Source organism: Triturus cristatus, chromosome 6 (genome assembly GCF_964204655.1).
Source record: "Triturus cristatus chromosome 6, aTriCri1.1, whole genome shotgun sequence".
In the NCBI taxonomy this organism is placed as follows: domain Eukaryota; kingdom Metazoa; phylum Chordata; class Amphibia; order Caudata; family Salamandridae; genus Triturus; species Triturus cristatus.
In genome coordinates, this window is record NC_140589.1 from 1358380157 (window position 1) to 1358401210 (window position 21054).

Below are 21054 nucleotides of genomic sequence, written 5' to 3' on the forward strand. Positions count from 1 at the left end.
ACACAAAACAGGCCATAAGGTGCGTTAGCAGCAGGAAATTAACACCTGCTCTGACCTGGTGCAAAGTCAGAAGACAACCGGCACCAGACAAGGGAGCCCAGACCACAGCCACACCTGAAGAACAACAGATGACATGGAGCCACTGATCATGCAGCTCGGAGTCCAAACAGGACCACAACAATCATCACCACCGCCCTCAGGACCGCCATCCCCCTGGATACCCCCGCCCCCCCCTCGGACCACCACAGAGGCAGCGCAGACAAAGACAGCGGACCTTCAGAAAACACACCAACCTCACAGACCCAACACCAGAGAATGTCAGTGCCCACTACAGGTTTAAAAGGACAACCATCCCACGCATCCTGAACATCGAAGGAGGCATGTGTCCAATGAATGAAAAGGTACACAATGCCAAGTGTGACGTGGATGTGATGGCCAGACTGCAGTATGCAGACCACACACATATCCATGTCGACATACACCACTGGTCTATGGAGTGAGGTGGACAGTGGACGCAACCATGTCACCCCAGCCAGTGGGGAAGATCCCGGAAATGTAGTTTGTTACGCCCACCCTGTAAGCGTGAGCAGAGTGGACTGGGCCTGCGCATGCCAGGCCAGCGTAGGGGTGTGAATAAAAAGCACATAGCTCTGGGTGTTGCCTACGATCCAGTGCACCTGCTGATCCCCGGCCGGCTGGTCCCTGAACCAGTCCTGCCTGGCCCTGCACACCCAGGCCTAATGCACACCTGCGTGTCTCGAAGAGGGCCCACCACGTGCTGGTGCAAGCTCCAAGCCTGAGTGCTGCGACACTGGCAGCCTCCTCAGACCATCACGGCCTCCCCGACACAGGTCCGCAGTACTCCTTTCTCGTTGAGGTACTCCACCGGCATACACAGCGGACTAGTAGGTCACACACCTGGAACTGAGTCTTGATTTTTCAATGGAAGAGTACATATCATTGCACGCAAGGAGAGGTATAAGAGGATGACGCGTTTCAGTCAGGAGGAAAAAAGGACCATCGTTATGGAGGTGTTCGAACACTACCGACAACTGCCCTGGTGTCACTAACTCTGTGCATCGCGAGCCAACAACAGGTGGCTGTGGGCCACTGCTTACCGCTGCCTCCGGCCTACACTGCGATCGAGCAGGTCACACATTTGGAACTGAGTCTTGATTATACAATGTCCGAGTACACACATTAATGCAGACTTTAAATCACTATACGCCCTTCGATGTGGTGACACCAAGTCTGTGCATAGCATCCCAAACACACGTGTCTATTGGCCCTTAATGACTACGCCTTCGGCCTATACTGTGGTCCAGCAGGTCTCACACCAATCCAATTCAGTCCATACTAGGCAGGACACGGCATCGCCGCTGACTGAACACACGCTCAGCTCTGGTGCTCAAGTCACCCCCACATGCCATTTCAACGTCATGTGTTAGAGTTCTAGGAGGAGCTCGCTGAACAGCGGTTGGCCCACGCTGACCGCTGCCTCAGGCCTACACTGCAGTCGAGTAGGTCACACATTGGGAACTCAGTCTTGATTTATTTATGGCAGATTTGATATCATTGTACAGGCCTCATCGCAGACTGCATCCCCTTTCAGCTCCTGTGCCACTAAGTCTGTTCCCCGGCATACATGGACACTTTCTGGTTGAACTTTAGTGGCGACTGAGTCTATGGACTGGGGGTTGTCTTCATCATCAAGTCGGTGATACTGACTTGGTGGCAAAAACGAGGCAGACGCATTCCACTCCTCCATTTGCTGTTTCCAAACGGCCTCTACCTTCTGCATCATGCCATGGAGGACACCTTCCACTGTCCCTCGCAACCCTCCACCACATTCACCTCAGACATCGATGAGGACCTGCTCAGCTCGCGTGGCCCATCTCACTGCACCACAAGTCACCGTCCCATGGCGGTGGGCCTGTGCCGGCCGCAGTGCATCCGGGGCCACTAAATCTGTACAGCTCAAGTCAGGAACCCTGTCTGCTGAGGTATTTGATGGCCTCTGGGACAATGGCCTTGGGTCATCGACGCCATGTGTATGTGGCCTTGCAATGTCCACTGCCTCCGGCCTCAACTGCGGTCCACCAGGGCTCACACATCAAATCGAATTCTGACCTGCCTGGACATCACATCACAGCAGGAGGCACACGCCACCACCTCCAGAACCAGCTCCAAAAGCCAAAAGCCAGAGTCAGAAGTGTCTTACTGCCAGACTGTCAGTGTTGCTCACACCTGACGTGGATGCCATCATTTACCTGATACCTTGCTCAGCACTACAGGTGCCACTAACTCAGTGCACCACAGCACATGGACACTTCTGTTTGCTCATTGGGTGACCTCTGTACTTTCTCCTGCTTCCACCATGATGCTCCGCAGTTGTCGCTGTAATGCTGGTGTTTTCTGTTTCCGTTTTAATGATGTCCACTGTTGTAGTTGTTGCCAGCACCAACCACTCCTTGTGGGCTGGCTTGCACTCTCCCCACACACATCCATCACAGGCTACATACTACATATGACCCTGCCAATAAAGGGGCTGGGCGCACGTGCCTGTAGCCAGTCCCACAAACTATCTGTGTGTGGTCTTCATGTATGCATGGGGGTCCCCGTCCCAACAACATTACATTGTGCTGTGTACAGCAGACGCAAACATATCCCCGCTGGCAGCGGATGAGACCTTGGACATGTAGCTTTGTCGTCACCCACTCAATACTTAAGAGGAGGTCCGGCGTGGGTGTGTGAATGATGATTCCAGGGCTCTAGGCATGGTTCATTACAGGAAATGTGCAAATGCATGTGTCTCTGTCGCAGTGTCAGTCTCCTTTGTGGGGTGTAGGTGGTCCCGGATGGGACTTGAACACCCATGTATGTGATCTAGTTCGGCTTCCATGAGCTCTGACCCCAACCACACCTGTTCAGCCACCTCCTTTTGGCATTCTGACACCTGGATTTGGAATACGATGTGTGCCTCGGGGACGTGTTGGGAGCCAGCCGTGGTGGCGGGCACTTCCTGCTGTGTGGTCTGTGCAGGGGCTGGGGTCTCCTCTATGTAGCTTGACTGCCCTGCTCCTGGGGGTGGGTTGCCTAAGATGTCCATGAGCTGTAGGGCGTCGGTGTCGGAGGTGTGGTGGTCCTCTCGGCATCACTGATGAGTTGTCTGGTCTGCTCTGCTGGAGATGTTGTTTATCCCTCTGCAATGTGTAGGGGAGATGCATGTTGACATTGTGCTGACATGTATGTTGGCGAATAGTTCTTGCTTACATGCAGACTGTATGACAAAGTACATTGTGACTGTTTCAGAGGTGCTGATATTTGAGGCGGGACAGTGGACATTTGGACTACATGACGGATGGAAGCTTGTACATGTACATTTCCATCTTGCAGTTTTCTGCTATGTTAGATGTGATTGGCCTGTTTCTGCGCATGGGGGGACCCTTTGTTCTGCAGTGTCGGTGTTGCACTTTGTACCATATTGTCGTGGAATGTGCTGTGATTGCTATGTGTGTGTGCTGCTGTGTGCCACGGGGATCAGGGACATGATCCTGGGTCATTGTGGGTGTGCAGTGTGCTACACATCATTGTGCATGTGTCCAATTGTGCCCATCTCCCCCGTCCCCCCAGTCCATGGTCGTTGCTCACCCTGTTGATGTTGTGTCAGGTCCTATCGTGCTGTGTCCGCACTCCCAACTCCTTGCACCGTATCAAAACTGATGCCTGTGGCCTCCATTTCCTCAAGCTCCTCCTGTGGCATAGGATTCCAACCTCCTGTCGCCGTTGCTGCCTTCCTGTTGGCAGCTGGTTTGTGCTTTGTTTGGCTTTTCACATCATGCCAGCACCTCTTGGCCTCCTCCATTGAACTCCTCGACACTCCGACTGCATTCACGTTTGTCAAATTGGCGTTCAGTTGATGGTAGTGTTCTGTCATTTCCGCGACACTAATCTGGTTTGCCTGCGGACTGCACCCCGTCTTCCTCTTCCTCTTCTCCTTGCCCTTCCCCGACCCCGGGCTTCCTTGCTGGTGGTCTGTGGGGCTTGTGGGGTTCGCATTGGCCTCTGCACTCGGTCTGGGTGCATCCATGGTGCTACGCAGTTTATTTTTGTCTCCCTTTTGTTTGCTTTTATAGTGCATTTCCCCACATGACATGTGGGGAAATTTCAGGCCAGTCGCTGGTTTTCGCTGATTTTTCTGTCGCGATTGGCCTCATCGCAGCTTTTTGGGCGTCCGTGCTTCAATTTTTGTGGCGTCACATTGACTTTATTGCAAACATTTGACGCGTTATCGTGAGCCTATCGCATGGTACCGCCGGCTTGTGAATACCACATTACCACGGTGTTAATTTCCCGTGATAGACTGCGATGTGAAGAGTTGCATTAAGCTAATTTTGCGATGGATATTACACGTTCTTGAAAATATCCCCCTTTATTTCTTGACCTTATTACTCTACTATATCAATACTTCCAGATGCATTCAGGGGAAACATGTGTCTGACCTTTTTCATTTTTCAAGTCTATAGACTCACCGCACATGAGCAAATATACCCATGTATCACATATGTGTAAGTGATCCAAGCTGACTTGATTTTTAGACAGTTCACACTGTCTTACTACACTCAAGAAAGCAGAGGCTATGAGTAGGTGGATCCACATAGAGAAGTCTTTTGTGAAGAGAGGGACATTCTAATATCTTTTGGAAACCTTGGCTTCCTCCTGTGACCTGACCTGCTTTGATGGTCAATCCATGTGTCTGAGAAGTAATTTGCAGTGGGGTCAATTTTTCCTCATCTTTGGTAAAGTAGTCAGATTCAGTAATTGATGTGCAGAACGTGTCTACACACTTAGGAGGTACAAAGCAAAATGGTGCAACATTTTTAAACTTATACTGCAGTTTACTGTTTGACATGTTATACTCAACTAAAGATGTTTTTTTAATTTTTTGCAAATATGCCTGGGAAAATTGGAAAAAAACATTATTGAAATTGGGAGTCAGGGTAAATTTTGGTAATAGTATTAATCATTGTTAGTTTGAAATGAATTATTACTTTACTAGGACTTTAATTCATTGTTTTGGTTGTTAGCACTGATACAAATTTATTATGGGTTGAGATTTGCTAGCCAGGTAGTAATCTGTAAACTAAAGGGACGGTTGTGTCATTTATGTTAGCATGGATATTGTACATTTGGGTGAATGGATGGGATGTGGACTTAAAAGTCCCATCCTTCACCCAATGCCACTATTCTCAAGGGTTAGCAGGTTGTGGGCTGTGCTAAATATTAGTATACTTTTGAGAGAGCTTTCGTTGTCATGAACAAGGAAAGGTTCATTAGTGAATGAAACTGTTACTTCAGGGGGAATGGTAATCTCAAACTAGGTTTGAGGGTTACGCGTTGGGTATTACTAGCCTATTTTTGCCTCTGTACCCTTTTCCTCATATTGGGTACTGTGGGCATTCTAGTAGATATATGCATGGCAATGTTTTGAGATACCTCCCTCAAAACTGAACCACAGGACTCATTGTAGGTGCATGAAAGCATTTTGATTTGATATAAATTCTCACACACTTCAATCTCTATTGCAAAGGCAGAGTGGTTATGACATGTGGTCCTTTCCTACAGTATCACCCAGAGTAACTGCTCTGCTTTCGCAATAGGATGAAAAATACTCAACACACCTCCAATGACTTCTGGTCTCAGTTAATCTCTCCTCACAATAAAGGCAGCCACCATACTTGAGTAACCTATTGCCTCTCTGGGACTACATACCTTGTTTGTTTAATTGAAGCCTTTTTTCGATTATCTATAGAAAAACAAGAGAAAAGAAATAGTTATTAATTGTTATGTTGAAGTGTTTAACTTTGTTTTGTTTCAAATGCGCCTTTAAAGGGGAATATGTTTTCCATGTTTTGTTGCAACACATTTGCTTTGTGGAAAATACATTTTTTATTCAGCTTGAATTTCTGTGAAAATTGTGTTACACTGTCTACCTGTGGAACGAATGTTTAGAGTTTAAAAAGTACCTGTTTATAATGTTTTTTTACATGAGGTGGTTTTAAATCTTTAGAAATCTGGTTTCTAGCAATGCGATGTATTGATGTTTGGGTTATCTGGTGGATGGCTTGATGGACAACTTGTTTTGTTGAGTGGTCTGAAAAATATTTTAAAACAAAATAGTCTTTGTGAATTGAAATGTTTGAAATAGCAGAGCTTTTTATTGTGGGCAAAATAACTGCATTGGAAAAGTGGTTTTGCATGGATATTTCAAAACTGTCAATTAATGGTAAAAAAAACAAGAAAACATTGTTATTACTAGGCCTGGGACAAAATTCCGTTCCGTTCGCGGAAATTGCGATAATTTGGCATTTTCGCGTTCCGCGGAAAGCGCGAAAATGTAAAAATTTCTGCATTCCGCAGCTTAGCGATAATTTGTTTCTTGCTCGCGCTGTAAAATAATACATTCTCGAGTGCGCGCGATCGCCTTACCTGAATCCCCGCGTTCGCCGACAAGTTTTCCCGATCCGGTCGCGTTCTCCACGAGATGTTGGATTGTTGGTAGCCATTTGCGCTGTCTCGCGACAGTTCGCACCCGCAGTAACGTCATGCTTCTCGCGATCTCGTCTTTCTTCTCGCGATCATGCACCGCAAGACAAGTGAAAACAGGATGGCCGCGCCCACGAGCAACCGCATGGGTAAGTTGGCGAGCTGCGACCACGCAGAAAATACCGCGAACGGGCGGGAAAAAAACTTCCGCATCTTCGCGATATTTCTGCGTGTTTGCGAAGATTTTTAAAATTTTCGCGATAATTTGCAAAAGTGAATTTCGCAAATTCCGCCCACCCCTAGTTATTACCACTATGAAAAAGCAAGAGATATTTCAGAATTATTTTTTGTTGCCTGTAGAAAGAAATGTGAGTTATGCTTAGGTTTTTAAAATATTATATACCTGGAAGTGTTACTGTCGATTTAAACACTGAGTGATTTTTGGAGTTTATTTCCCAATTTCTTTGTACATTTTCAAATTCTTTAAAGAGAATATGTCTTTGTAATAGACAATAACGAAGCAATTTGCACTGTAACTTTAATTATTTCTCCCTCCAGCCGCTGGACTGTTCCCATGAGGCACAGGGTCAGACTGATTTGCATATGGCCATGTCTGAACTGGGGTGGTGGAGTGAGCTAAAGAAGGATGATGGATTAAACCCAGATCAGTTGACTGGGGGTGAGTGTTTGATTTGCTCAAACGCTCCATCCATCATCCCCTTTGGTATTGCTTTGTTCGCCCTAAGTTGGCAGGGTATTCCCTGACGTGGGACCCTTGCTCACTTTGCCACTGGATTCAAGATTGCATGGCTGATGAGGGTTATGAACCCAAAACCGGTCCCAGGATGCTTGTTTACGGTCCAGGGAAGACATGGCTTGGCAGTTTGGGCTGGACTGTTCCCATGAGGCACAGGGTCAGACTGATTTGCATATGGCCATGTCTGAACTGGGGTGGTGGAGTGAGCTAAAGAATGATGATGGATTAAACCCAGATCAGTTGACTGGGGGTGAGTGTTTGATTTGCTCAAATGCTCCGTCCATCATTCCCTTTGGTATCGCTTTGTTCGCCCTAAGTTGGCAGGGTATGCCCAGATGTGTGTCCCTTGCTCACTTTGCCACTGGATTCAAGATAGCCTGGCTGATGAGGGTTATGAACCCGAAATCGGTCCCAGGATGCTTGTTTCCGGTCCAGGGAAGACATGGCTTGGCAGTTCGGGCTGGACTGTTCCCATGATGCACAGGGTCAGACTGATTTGCATATGGCCATATCTGAACTGGGGTGGTGGAGTGAGCTAAAGAATGATGATGGATTAAACCCAGATCAGTTGACTGGGGGTGAGTGTTTGATTTGCTCAAACGCTCCATCCATCATCCCCTTTGGTATCACTTTCTTCGCCCTAAGTTGGCAGGGTATGTCCAGACGTGGAACCCTTGCTCACTTTGCCACTGGATTCAAGATAGCCTGGCTGATGAGGGTTATGAACCCGAAACCGGCCCCAGGATGCTTGTTTCCGGTCCAGGGAAGACATGGCTTGGCAGTTCGGGCTGGACTGTTCCCATGAAGCACAGGGTCAGACTGATTTGCATATGGCCTTGTCTAAACTGGGTTGGTGGAGTGAGCTAAAGAATGATGATGGATTAAACTCAGATCAGTTGACTGCGGGTGAGTGTTTGATTTGCTCAAACGCTCCGTCCATCATCCCCTTTGGTATCGCTTTGTTCTCCCTAAGTTGGCAGGGTATGCCCAGACGTGGGTCCCTTGCTCACTTTGCCACTGGATTCAAGATAGCCTGCCTGATGAGGGTTATGAACCCGAAACCGGTCCCAGGATGCTTGTTTCAGGTCCAGGGAAGACATGGCTTGGCAGTTCGGTGCTGGACTGTTCCTATGAGCACAGGGTCAGACTGATTTGCATATGGCCATGTCTGAACTGGGGTGGTGGAGTAAGCTAAAGAATGATGATGGATTAAAACCAGATCAGTTGACTGGGGGTGAGTGTTTGATTTGCTCAAACGCTCCGTCCATCATCCCCTTTGGTATCGCTTCCCTCCAGCCACTGCCCAGCACAGTCCCTGAGGTAAGTACCTGGTAGAGTTAGAATAGGAAGTACGACCCCCGCAACCACTTTTCAGCACTGTCCCTAAGGTGAGCACCAGGCAGAGTGAAAATAGTAATTTTGCCACCCAGCCACTGTCCAGCACCTTCCCTTAGGTAAGTATCTGCCAGAATTAGAATAGTAATTTTGTCCCCAGCCACTATCCAGCACCTTCCCATGGTAACTACCTGGCAGAGTTAGAATAACAATTTTGCCTCTAGCCTCTGTCCAGCATCTTCCCTGAGGTAAGTACCTGGCAAAGTTAGAATAGTAATTTTGCCCCCCAACCACTGTCCATTACCTTCCCTGAGGTAGAATAGTCATACACTAAAAACCATGTCTAACAAAGCTATATTTTATTTTAAAAAAATGATTAAAAAGTTCCTGTTAAAATCTGCATGAAAATACTCTATAAATGTTTTTTTTACTTACATTTTCACGACGTTAGGTATTGTATAAGAAATAAAGTGTGGAGATAATCTGGAATTAATCTGTGAATTAAAAATACATTAAACTATGTTAATAGGATTTAGCTGGTCAATAGTGATGGTGCCTGGTGTAAACGCTGTACTTGTACGGATAGATGGCGGTCTGTGAAGAGCAAACTGTCATTGGTCTCCTCTTCTCTCTCAAGCATTTGGTCACGAGCAAATTCAGTGTACCACTGAGCAAAAAATGGTGGACAGCCGAATTTAAATATTTTTGGAATGGTATTCCATAATTCAAAATAAAGCATGCATTGGAATTCATTTTTTTAACTTGGATTTGAATCTGACAGAATGTATATTTATTTAGTTTGCTGAGAAATTATGTTATTTCACCTTCCTCACATAGAACGACACCCATTTTAATTTGGAATAATTTACACATATAGGGTTAAAATGAAAGAAGGACTACTGAAAATCGAAATGTGTTCACTACATTTCAGGTGTATTGCAACATGATTTACTATTAATGTTTTAATGTAAAATATGTTTAGAGAACTATTACTTTGCTGTCTCATTTTACATATTTTTCTGTGATAAAGAATATTTTATACTTTTTTATGTAAAACTACATATTTACATATATTTCAATAATACGTTTTAACGGTATGCATAGTAATGGTATGTGTGGTAATGATATGCATTGTAAAGGTACTTATAATGCACCCCTATGTAAGTTTATGGTCTTGCACGTTAGTGTTTTAACCTTATTACTCTGCTATATTAATACTTCTAGATGCATTCAGGGGAAACAAGTGTCTGACCTTCTTCATTTTTCAAGTCTATAGGCTCACTCCACGTGAGCAAATACACCCATGTGCCACATATGTGGAAGTGATCCAAGCTGACTTGATTTTTAGACAGTTCCCACTGTCTTATTCCACTCAAGAAAGCAGAGGCTATGAGTCGGTGGATCCACTTAGAGAAACCTATTATGTAGAGAGGGACATTCTAATCTCTTATGGAGCTCATTGTTTTAATTGGGCTCAAAGCAAATATTTGTATCTCATTCTCTCCCTGTCTATTACAGAGTAGCCCTAATAAGAGTTTGAGGCTCCCCAACCACATCGATCCCTTTTGAGAGCACCATTGGTGAGCATTGTTCTGCATTGTGGCCATATACAAGAGCATGAAGGTTTTTTGGGGTTTTCATTAATGTGTGTTAGTGCAATCTGTCCATGTAACTGCAGATAGGGTGTTTTTAATACTGGTGTGATTATAACATTCAGTGTTTTACTCACTTTATTGTATGAGGGCCGTTTGTTATTGCAATAATTTCCCTCCATTTTCTACTGATCATGTTTGGTCTTGTGTTCCCTCTCTCATAATGATCCGCAGCTCCTCCATGTAAGCGCGGTGGGGCGGAGCGGGGCGGGAGATGGAAGTCGACAGACGACAGAATAGGATTTATTTATTTGTGTTATTTTCCATATTCCGTCGTCTCTCAACTTCCTCCCGCGCCCCGCCCTGCCCTGCCCCTGCCCCACCGCGCTTACCTGTTGGAACCGTGACTGCTCATAATGCAGGTTGCCTTTATCAAGAAAGGATTTTAATGTAATCTCTTACCAGATATAGTGGTTTGGTTAGTTACAGTTTCCATTTTTTCTATCAGCCATTTGCACAATGAGCACAGAGAACCCATCCATTGTCCCATTAGTCAGTGTTAGGTAAAGGACCTTGGACCACACTGAGGCCCTAGATTCAGCATGGGCTGAAACATGTCAACAATGACGGCGGGTTGAGGTATTCTTCTTAATCCATTTTAATCACCAACAATGCGCAGCTTGAATACAATTGTTTGTCATCCAGTATGCAATTTAATCTCGCTTGTTCTTGGCCCCTTGCAATCTCGTAGTCTAGGAACACACATTACTAGTTTGATCATCTCTTCAAGTGTTTTCATCCCTACCACAGGTACTCCTCATTCATAGGATTAAGTCCACTTATGTCATCACTACCAGGCACAAATGAGGAGCAGGTCACACTTTAGTGGATAAGAGCAGCATCCTTTATTAAGAAATTCAACAACTTGTATAATCGTTTTTTTATTGGTGTACACTTGCTTTTGTTCTAGTCACTCTAAGCAACACATAAAGGATAGGTTCCATTTCCCTAGAATGTCTAATTCTAATACATTCCAAGATGGCCAGCAGCATGCACAGCAGGCATGTTCAAATGATGTTTGTTTTACTTGCAAAAAAAACATTCAAAGATGGCCATGGCATGCATTGTTCAATGAATTCTGTAATATTTCATCGAACCCCATTCAAAGAAGGTCACCACAGAAGACTGCACATCGTCAGTGGCCAACTAGTATAAAAAAACATTGACTTTGCAAGGCTTGTTTTCAGCAGTACCCATTTTTAAAATGTCTGGTCTTGATTAACTTCCAACCGCAATGGCAAACAAAGAAAGTCAAAGCCAATAGGTTTCATCATTGTATAGCATACATAAGCAATTAGTAAATCTGGCCCATAAACTTTGGGCATTTGGCAGTCTTGAGGTACAGGCTATGAGATAGATGCCCAGGCTAGAGTTTCTATCTAGAAACCTATCAAACGTTAGGGGACGGATTTACTATATTTTCACGCAAAGTATTGCAGCAAACACATTTTCTATACTTCATTGCGCAAAGGTGCACACACTATACATACCAATTTCCACTACAGTTGGCATGCTGCAGCGGTCAGAATCTCCGCTGGCACACAAACAGGCTACTTTGAGCAATGCACAGCCTTGCAGCATGGTGCACAGGTGAGTGTGCACTGTCTAACATAGAATTTGATTGGAAGCAGACCATCCCTGCACAAATTCCTAGACAAGCTCAGGAGGTTCAGACACACTGAATGTGTGCTGTAGACTACAGCAAGTGTGCAATGCATGGGGTTTTTGAGAAATAACCACATTTCCTATTTCTAATGTCTGCTTCAAGTAGGCATGAGTTTTTGAAGTAAAGACTAGTTTGGCTATCTCATTAGATTGGGCTTTTTGTCCGAATCTGTGGGTATTCGACCTAATTTGCCCCAATTTTGTACTCTTGACACAAAGGAACACAGAGCAGCATGAAGCAGTTTTTGCTCTGAGAGACGGGCACCTTTGCAGTGCCAAACACCTTTTACACTGGATAATAAATACCTATGCAAGACTTTGCATCACTTTACACTGGTAGAAACATTTAGTAAACCTGGGACTAAGTCTCACTGGATAGTAGAACAACTGTCAGGGCATTATTCTTGTTAAACTGGAATAATAGGGCAAGTAAAAGCAGATCACACAAGGATTGAAAGGAAGGTAAGTGAGGTAAAAGTTAAATGTGCATCTACAAGGATCTCGGGAATTCTAACACTTAAGACCAGTGATAGACATTTGCCAACAGTAGATGTCCAGACATTGGATGAACAGAGTTTCACTAAGATGTTGAAAATCAAATGTGTGTCTTGCTCTCAAAATACTCCGGCACTTCCATACACTGACTGGTTCGAAGCAAGGTTTAAATGTAGCTGCTGTGCTCACCATCATGTATCAGATCCTACGAGAGGCTCACAGTCTTCGAGTAGATTTGGAACTGGCATTTTTAGAAACTATGGGGCAGATTTATAATAACTGGCGCATCCCTGCATATCAGCAGGGATGCGCCAGTTATTTTGCGCCCCAGCTCCGCCACCATGGATGCGCCGCATTTATAATGCGGCGCACCATGGGGCAAAAATGGCACAGATGCGTGACGCATCTGTGCCGTAAAAGTGACGCATTGCTGGAGTTGAGTCGCAAGCGCGACGCAGCTCCAGAAATGCTCTGGGGGGCCCTATCTTTACAATGCTGCGTCAATCCTTACGCCTGCTTCAAGCAGGCGCAGGGTTTTGATGCAGCATGGGCCTAAAAGTGACTGAGTGAAATCTTGTAGATTTCACTCAGCCACTTTTAGGAGGCGTTCCTGCGCCGGAACGCCCCCACCTGCGCAGGAACGCCTACATGTGGCGCAGGGCTTTACAACGTGACGCATCACCCAGATGCGTCACGTTGTAAATACCCCGCACCATGGCGCAGGATTTGCGCCGCTGCTGCGTCACAAAAAAGAAGCAACGGCGGCGCAAAAGTGGCGCAAGTGTAACATAAATCTGCCCCTATATGGGGTGGCATGTGGTGAAAATAAAGATCAAAGGATCAAGGATAAATGACTGGCCCTGGGAACTCCACATTGCAATCCTCTGACATTCAGGTTAAAAGCCCTGATACACTTTTCAGTGCATGGTCCTCCCAACAAAATATGTCAGTGTTGTAATTTATGCTGAAAATGTAAACAATTCTGTGATATCGGTCTCATCACATCGAAGATGATGGTGTTGAAATATGGTGGCTCAGTGGATTAACTAACGCCTTCCCTCCCTGATGTGTGCTTGACTTCATAGTCACAGATTCATCCCGACTGGGTCCACTCAGACTTTCATCCTTCCAAGAGTGATACAATGAGTTTTTGGGGTAGCAAAAAATATCTGTTATTAAGCTCCAGGATGCCCCGAGGTGAGCACATGTTTTACACAAGTGCATGCTATGCGCTAAACGCGATAAACCCACCAAAGAAATTCATACATATCAGCCATACTTGGAATTGGGTTAAATTTAGTACCAAACTTTTACTAGAAAGTGCTGAATTTATCAAAAGCCTCTGCCGAATGGTGTTTGCATTAATCTCAACACAACTACATTGTTAAAGGGAAAACTGTGCCTAGGGAATACAAGGCACTTGTCTGGGGCACCACGTGACATGAAACTTAAGATAGACCAATCAAACTTAGCGCCATTACGACTGGTGGTAGGATGGAGGGGCGCTACAAGTTATTTCTTTACAAATTCTTGACCGCTTCGAGGCAAAAGGTGGTGGGGTGCCATAAACTGTATCTTTCAGAAAGTTCCTCTGCCTTCATATTTCAGTGAGCCGTAAATATGAAAAAAAACCAGATAAACAGAAAAAAATTACATAAAACACATGGAATGTTATTCAAAATATCCTCTGCAAGCTGTGGGAAAGTAGAGTGTGAGCCACGAACCTGAGTGACATTTTTTTAATTAAAAAAAAACCCAAACAGTGCCGAATTAGAGGTACGGTAAGTAGCGTACAGGAATACGATTTATCTTTTCAAAATTAATTTTTCTTCAGAGTTTCACATACCAAACTATGCCATTCTGAACGTTCTAAAATCGGCAAGCCAATTATTTCACATAACTTATGGGTTTCCGTAAAACATAGGGTAAGTCTGTCACTTATGAAAGCTCAGGTGCCACAACAATATGCCCGATGTTATTTTTATCAGTCTTTTTTCTAATGATGTTGCTGAATTGTGAAGGAGCCTTATAAATTCCTCCCAACATCCTTTGCATTATCCAATAAACAGCACCTATTGCACAGGCGGGAAGATTCTTCTGAAAAAATCTGAAAAATGCAGTATGGGATTTACTCTCTCGTCTTCGTGACATAGCTTTGACAAAGGTTGCACTCCTATCAATTAAATGCTTCAGAAGACTCAATCTGTCCTATAATTCACAGGCTAAAAGAAGGAGAATAATTCAAGTAAGAGATATCTGTGCAGAGGGCTGTTAATAGTCCAACTTCAATATCCTCAGCACCGAGAGGAGCACAGGTCACTAATCAATAACCCTACTCGAGACCGCGCGCGGATCCACACTTGAAAATGGCATTTTGTTCCATAGTCCATTAGTTCTTGTCTCCATTGATTCGCTCACAAAAATGTCAGTGCTCGGTGTTTCATACCAGGTCTATCTTCTTGAGAAGACGGTGGAGTTACAGTGAGTCGGAGGGTGTGGGCTGTTACATATATATGTATTCACTTAAAAAAAAGGTTACAGAGATGTAATAGTTAGGCCTAGATTTCACTCGTACAAAAACAATTGAAATACAGTAGTTTCAGTTACCTAAGCTAAGTATAACCTACACCCCACAATGCAGTGCTTATGACCTCAAATATTACATCACTCATGACATGGTCAATGACATCACTGGTAACATCATTGATGGCATCTCAAATGACATCAGCGATGAAATCAATGATGACATCTTCCAGTAAGTGTGAGTGTTTCATAACTGTTTCTGAGAGTTAAAAATATATTCTAAGGTACTGCAATAGTTGAAATACTATACCTATTGTACTACTAATGAGTGATATTGTTTCTAATATTGGTCATCTCAGTCGCACTACGACTGTATAAGTGAGGAAGTGGGTGTCTGAGCAGCTGTATGGGTGTGTCAGTTGTTGTGTGAGTGGTAGTATGGGTGAATAAGAGGGTGTGTGAGTAGCTGTATGGGTCAGTAAGTGACTGTGTGAGTGACTGGGAGGGTGAGGGTGTGTGTGAGTGGCTGTATTGGTGAATGTGGTGGCTGTGTTAGTGACTCTATGGGTGGATAAGTGTATGTGTGAGTGGCTGTATGGATGACTGAGTGGGTGTGTGAATGTCTGTATGGGTCAGTGACTGATTGTGTATGTGGATGTATTGAAAAATGAGCGGCTGCTTGACTGGGTGTTTGTGTATGTGAGTGGGTGTCTGAATGGATGTTTTGCACAGTAAGTATTTGTGTGAATGGCTGTCCAGATGAGTGAGTGAGTGCTTGAGTGATTGTATTGATGTGTGAATGGGTATGTAAGTGGTTTTGTGGATGAGTGAATAGATGTGTGTGTAGCTGCATGGGTGAGTGAGTAGCTCTGTTAGCTGTATGGATGAGTGGGTGGCTCTGTGAGTGGCTGTAAGGGTGAGTGAGTGGCTGTGTGGATGTGTGAATGGGTATTTGAGTGTCTGTATAGGTCTGTAAGTGTGTGTGTGAGTGGTTTTGTGGGTGTGAGTAGCTGTATGAGTTAGTGAGTGTATCTGTCAGTAGCTGTATGGGTCTGAGAATGGGTATGTGAGTGGGTGAGTGAATGGGTATATGAGAGGTTGTATGAGGTGTGAGTGGGTGTGTGAGTGGTTCAAAGGATGATATCATCAGTGACACCATCAGTGATGTCATCAATGATGTCATAATGATGTCACTGACCATGTCATGAGTGATGTAATATGTGAGGCCATAAAAAGTGTATTGTGGAGGCTTACATTAGCCGAGGTAACTATAACTGCTGAATATCAATGATTTTGTATGAATGAAATCTCAGCCTAATTATAACGTCCCTGTAACCTTTGAATTTCTAAGTTTTTTAAAACTCTATTTCCTATCTATAACGTCCCTGTAACCTTAGTTTTCAGTGAATTTCAACGTTTTAATTTCTTTTATTTCCTAACTGTAACCTTTGATTGTGGATGTGTGAGTGGCGGTATGGGTCTGTTAGTGAGTATGTGAGTGACTGTATGGGTGTGTACATAGCTGTGTAAGTGGGTATAGGAGTGCCTGTGAGGATCTGTGAGTGGGTGTGAGAGTGTCTGAGTAGGTCTGTGAATGGGAGCATGAGTGTCTGAGTGGATCTGTGCCTGGATGCATGAGTGTCTAAGTGGGTCTGTGAGTGGGTGTTTGAGTGGCTGAGAGGGTCTGTGAGTTAGTGTGTGAGTATCCATGTGGGTCTGTGAGTGGGTACATGAATCTGAGGGGTGTGTGATTGGGTGCATGAGTGGGTCTGTGAGTGGGTACGTGAGTGTCTGAGTATGTCTGTGAGCGGATTCATGAGTGTCTGAGTGGGTCTGTGAGTGGGTATAGGAGAGTCTGACTGGATATGTGAGCGAGTGCATGAGTCTCTGTGTGAGTCTGTGAGTGGGCACATGAGCAACTGAATAGCTCTTTCGACTCGTAGCTGATCTCTATTTTGCCACTTTCTTCTCTTTGCAGACCTTTATTTTTCCTCTTCCTCCTAATTTCTGATCTGTGTTTTGCCTCTTTCTGTTTGTTTCTCACTTTTACCTTGCCTCTTTCTCCCCATTGCTGACATTCATTCTTCCTCTTTCTGCTAATTTCTGACCTTTATTCTGCCTATTTCTGCTCATTTCTCACCTTTATCTTCCCGCTTTCTGCTTGTTTCTGACTTTTATTCTGCCTCTTTCTGCTCATTTCTCACCTTTATTTTGTCTCCTTCTGCTCTTTTCCCCCAGGGTTCGCAGGGGCAACCTCAAGGCCCCGGTGGTCCCTGCTGGCTTCCCGCCTTTTGCAGGAGCCCGCATTGCTCTCACAGACAGGAGATGCTAAACATGCAGCTCCCTGTCTGTGTAAGCAATTGTTTAGTCTGTTTCCCTGTCTGCTTGACAGCAGGCAGGATAACAGGCAAAACCTCCGCTTCCAGCAAGCAAGAGCATTTTGTAAGCTCCCGCTTGTTGGAAGCGGAGTGTTTGATTTGATTTGGCATGAGCAGTCAAAGCTCCTGCAAAGTCACAGCAAACAGCTATGTCCCAGGAATGGGCACTTCTGGACATAGCAGAAGCCAGCCTTGGGGGGTGGCGGTCCCCAGGGCCATTATTGGCTCCAGGATGTGGCCCTCCTCCTTTCACTTTCACAGGCTTGCCCCAGGGAGGTGGTGGTTCCCAAGGCTGAGAATGGTCCGGGAGGGAATGGTCCATGCGCACTACTCCTTCTCTAAAAAAAAATCCCCAGGAAGGTGGTGGTCTGGTGGGTGGGAGAGGTCTACGTGGACCCCCTCTCCATATTTAAGTTAGCCCCAGGGAGGTGTTGGTCCCCGGGGCTGGGGGGGTTCACGCAGCCCCCTATGCATTTTATTTTAAGCCCCAGCTAGGTGCTGGACCCTGAGCTCTGGGGATCTGCGAGCCCCCAAGCATTTAATATGTAGCCTCAGGGAGGTGGCGGTCCCCGAGGGATCCACCCAGCCCCAGCTCCTTGATATATTTCGCCCCAGGGACTTGGTGGTTCGTGGGGTATTTTTAAGCCCTTGAATGGGGGCCCTGTGTGCCCCTCCATTTGTTGAATAATCCCTGCATGGCCCGGGGACGATGGCAGTCCCAAAATGGCTACCAACATTTCCTGGTTGAAGTGCTGGCAGCCAATTAAAGATCTGCATTTGCCTGCACGAGCTCATTATTATGCGCAAATTAGCCACAATATTTTTAGGTTTTCTTTAAATTTCTCAATAACTATTGAAAGGATTTAAACCAAAAAAGTGAAATTGTGATCTGCGTAACCAAATCTACCTTTCTTCCATATTCGGTGTAATTCTATCCAGCGGTTCAGGCTGTAGTCATATTCAAAGCTCCTACGGGAAATAGCATAGGAAATGCACTTAATTTGACCCCTCCCCATCAAACGAAGCCTAAGTTGTAGGCAAGTCAGAAAATGCTTATCCTATGGAAACATGGTCCTAATTCCAAATTATAACTACCACTCTGCAAATGGGCCTCCTGGTGCACTGCTGCTTGGGGGATGAAGTACACTTTAGTCCTGAGGTCCTCAGGATACATGGGGACCTCATTGCCCCACCAGCAATGCACAAAGAGGCACGTTTGCAGAGTGGTGGAAAAAGGGGCATGGCCTTTGACCACCTCTCTGCAATCACACTGTGTCAGGCTTACTGGAGGTAACAGGTGAGCTAGTTGGCCCCCAAGGACCCTCATCAGTGAAGGGGACATCATCCCCTAACCAAGACCACACCATGAGGCATGTTTGCAGGGTACTGGAGAAAGGGGACGGGCCTCCAGCAAGTTGCCGACTTTGCTTTCTTTTTTTTCTTTTAGGAAGGGGGGCTGTGTGGCCCCCCTTCCATTGACCCATTTTGGCCTAGGTGCCCCATTCCCGGGGGCCTGACCCATTTTCTTATTGAAATAAAAACGGGGGCCCTTTCTGAGGCCAATTTCAGCCCAGGGGACCCCACGCCCCAGGGCTAGTCCTATGTTTAGTTTATTATTTAGAAAGGGGAGGGGGCCTGGCCAATTTTTTGGGCGGAACATTTTTTCTTCCAAGGGAGTGGACTAAGCGGGCGCCGTCCTCCAGGCCATTTTCAGCCCCAGGGACCACATCCCCCGGGGCATTGCCATCTCCCTTGGGAACACAGGGGAAGCCTGAAGGGACCCGTGGTCCTGGTCGCTCCCACTTCCTAAGGGACCAGCTCTGCTTTTTACCCCCCAGGGAGCTGCTGACATGCAGAACCCTGGGGGTAAAACACAAAGTGTTCCACTTTGAACAAGCAAGGGCAAAATGCTCTTGCTTGTTCAAAGTGGAGTACTTGTTGGCTATGGGTTGGCGGGAGCACTGCTCCTGCCATCCCATAGCAAACTGCAATGTCCCAGGGTGGGCACCCTAAGACATTGCTGGAGCCGGCCCTGGGGGCTGGGGGTCCCCAAGGCCATTTACAGCTCCACAAGTGGATCTGTGCAGCCCCCCTCCAACAGTATTTAAGCCCCGGGGAGGTGGTGGTCCCTGGAATGTGTGGGGGCTGGAGCCTCCCACACTTTAATTTTAAATGTAGCCTCAGGGAGGTGGCAGTCCCCGGGGCTGCGTGGGGGGGTCTGAAGCCCCCCAAGCATTATTGCAAAGATAGCCCTTGGAAGGTGGTGGTCCCCAGGGCTGTGGGGAGCCGCATGGCCCCGGCATTTCACATAATTGGCCCCGGGGAGGTAGCGGTCCCTGGGGCTGCATGGGGGTGCCTGAGTTCCACATGTATTTTAATTAAAAATAGCCACGGGGAGGTGGCAGTTCCCAGGGCTGCAGGGGGGCAGCATGCCCCCGCACTTCAAAGTATTATCCCCAGGGAGGTGGCTGTCCCCGGCGCTGCAGTTGCCCACATGGGTCCCGATCTTTATTAGTTATTGCCCCGGGAACCAGGCCCACCCCGGAGCCTAAAGTAAACAAAGCACGGGAGTCTGCGCTTCGTTTTTTTGTAATTCACTGCCAAATTCATGACTCCATTGCGAAACCCTACAATTTATTTTTAAATGCTTTTTTTTAGCCCTTAGGGTCCCTGTGGGACACCCTGAACAGGCCCAGGGGGTCAGGGGGTTTCTACCCTGCCCCCTTTTCTTGTTTTTTCATGTTTTTGCTTGTAACTCAGTTCAACCGAGTCACAAGATGGCTGCCGACACTTCCTGGTTTGAAGTGTTGGCAGCCAATCTGATCTCTGGCACGAAAATCCACCAAGGCCACAGTTGTATATCTGAGAAGTCTTTAAATTTATCAGCAACTACTGAAAAGATTTACATCATTTAACAATAAGAGTGCTTTCTGAACCAAGAGCTACCTTTTTGCCAAATTTGGTGTAATTCCGTTTAGCAGGTCGGGCTGTAGCTGTGTCTAAAGTTTCCTATGGAAATTAACAAAGAGAAAAAGTGCTTTGGGACCCCCTTTTTTCTCATCCCCCGCTTGATGAGTCACCCCAAAATTTTCAACACAACAGCTGAAGTGAGTGGCGTATTAGGTTTGGAAATTTGCAAAGAGCCATGAAACGACACCAAAGATATTTGAAAAAAACATCTTCCTATGGAAACTACGTCCTAACTAATACTACCTACAGGCGATATATCTATTATCAGTGCTAAGACCTCACCCTTGATCCGACAGATGAAATTATAAATGATGCAAACATGTTTAGGTTTTATAATACCATAAGCGCTATTAATGATTCAGCTATGAATATAGTAATAATTTCCAGTTTGGATATGTGTTGTTAATGATGTTAGGCTATTGGGCGTTGTCAATTATCAGTATAAGATAGATAGATATTTATTTACTGCTAGATATTTATTTTTAGACCACCTTTATGTTTTTGACAATTTTATGGTTTTGAAAAGACCCGCCTTTTGTATAGTGTTCATGTCTCTCGTGTTCTTGATAATATATTTTAAGCGCACCTGACACTAAGGCCCACATAACAATGGTGGTCAGACAGGTATCTGACATGTAGTCGGCGGCTCCACCCACCTTATTACGATCTGACCGCCGTGAAGGCAGTTGGAAACATGCCTTTTACCATTGCAGCTTGTGCTGTAGGCTGGAAA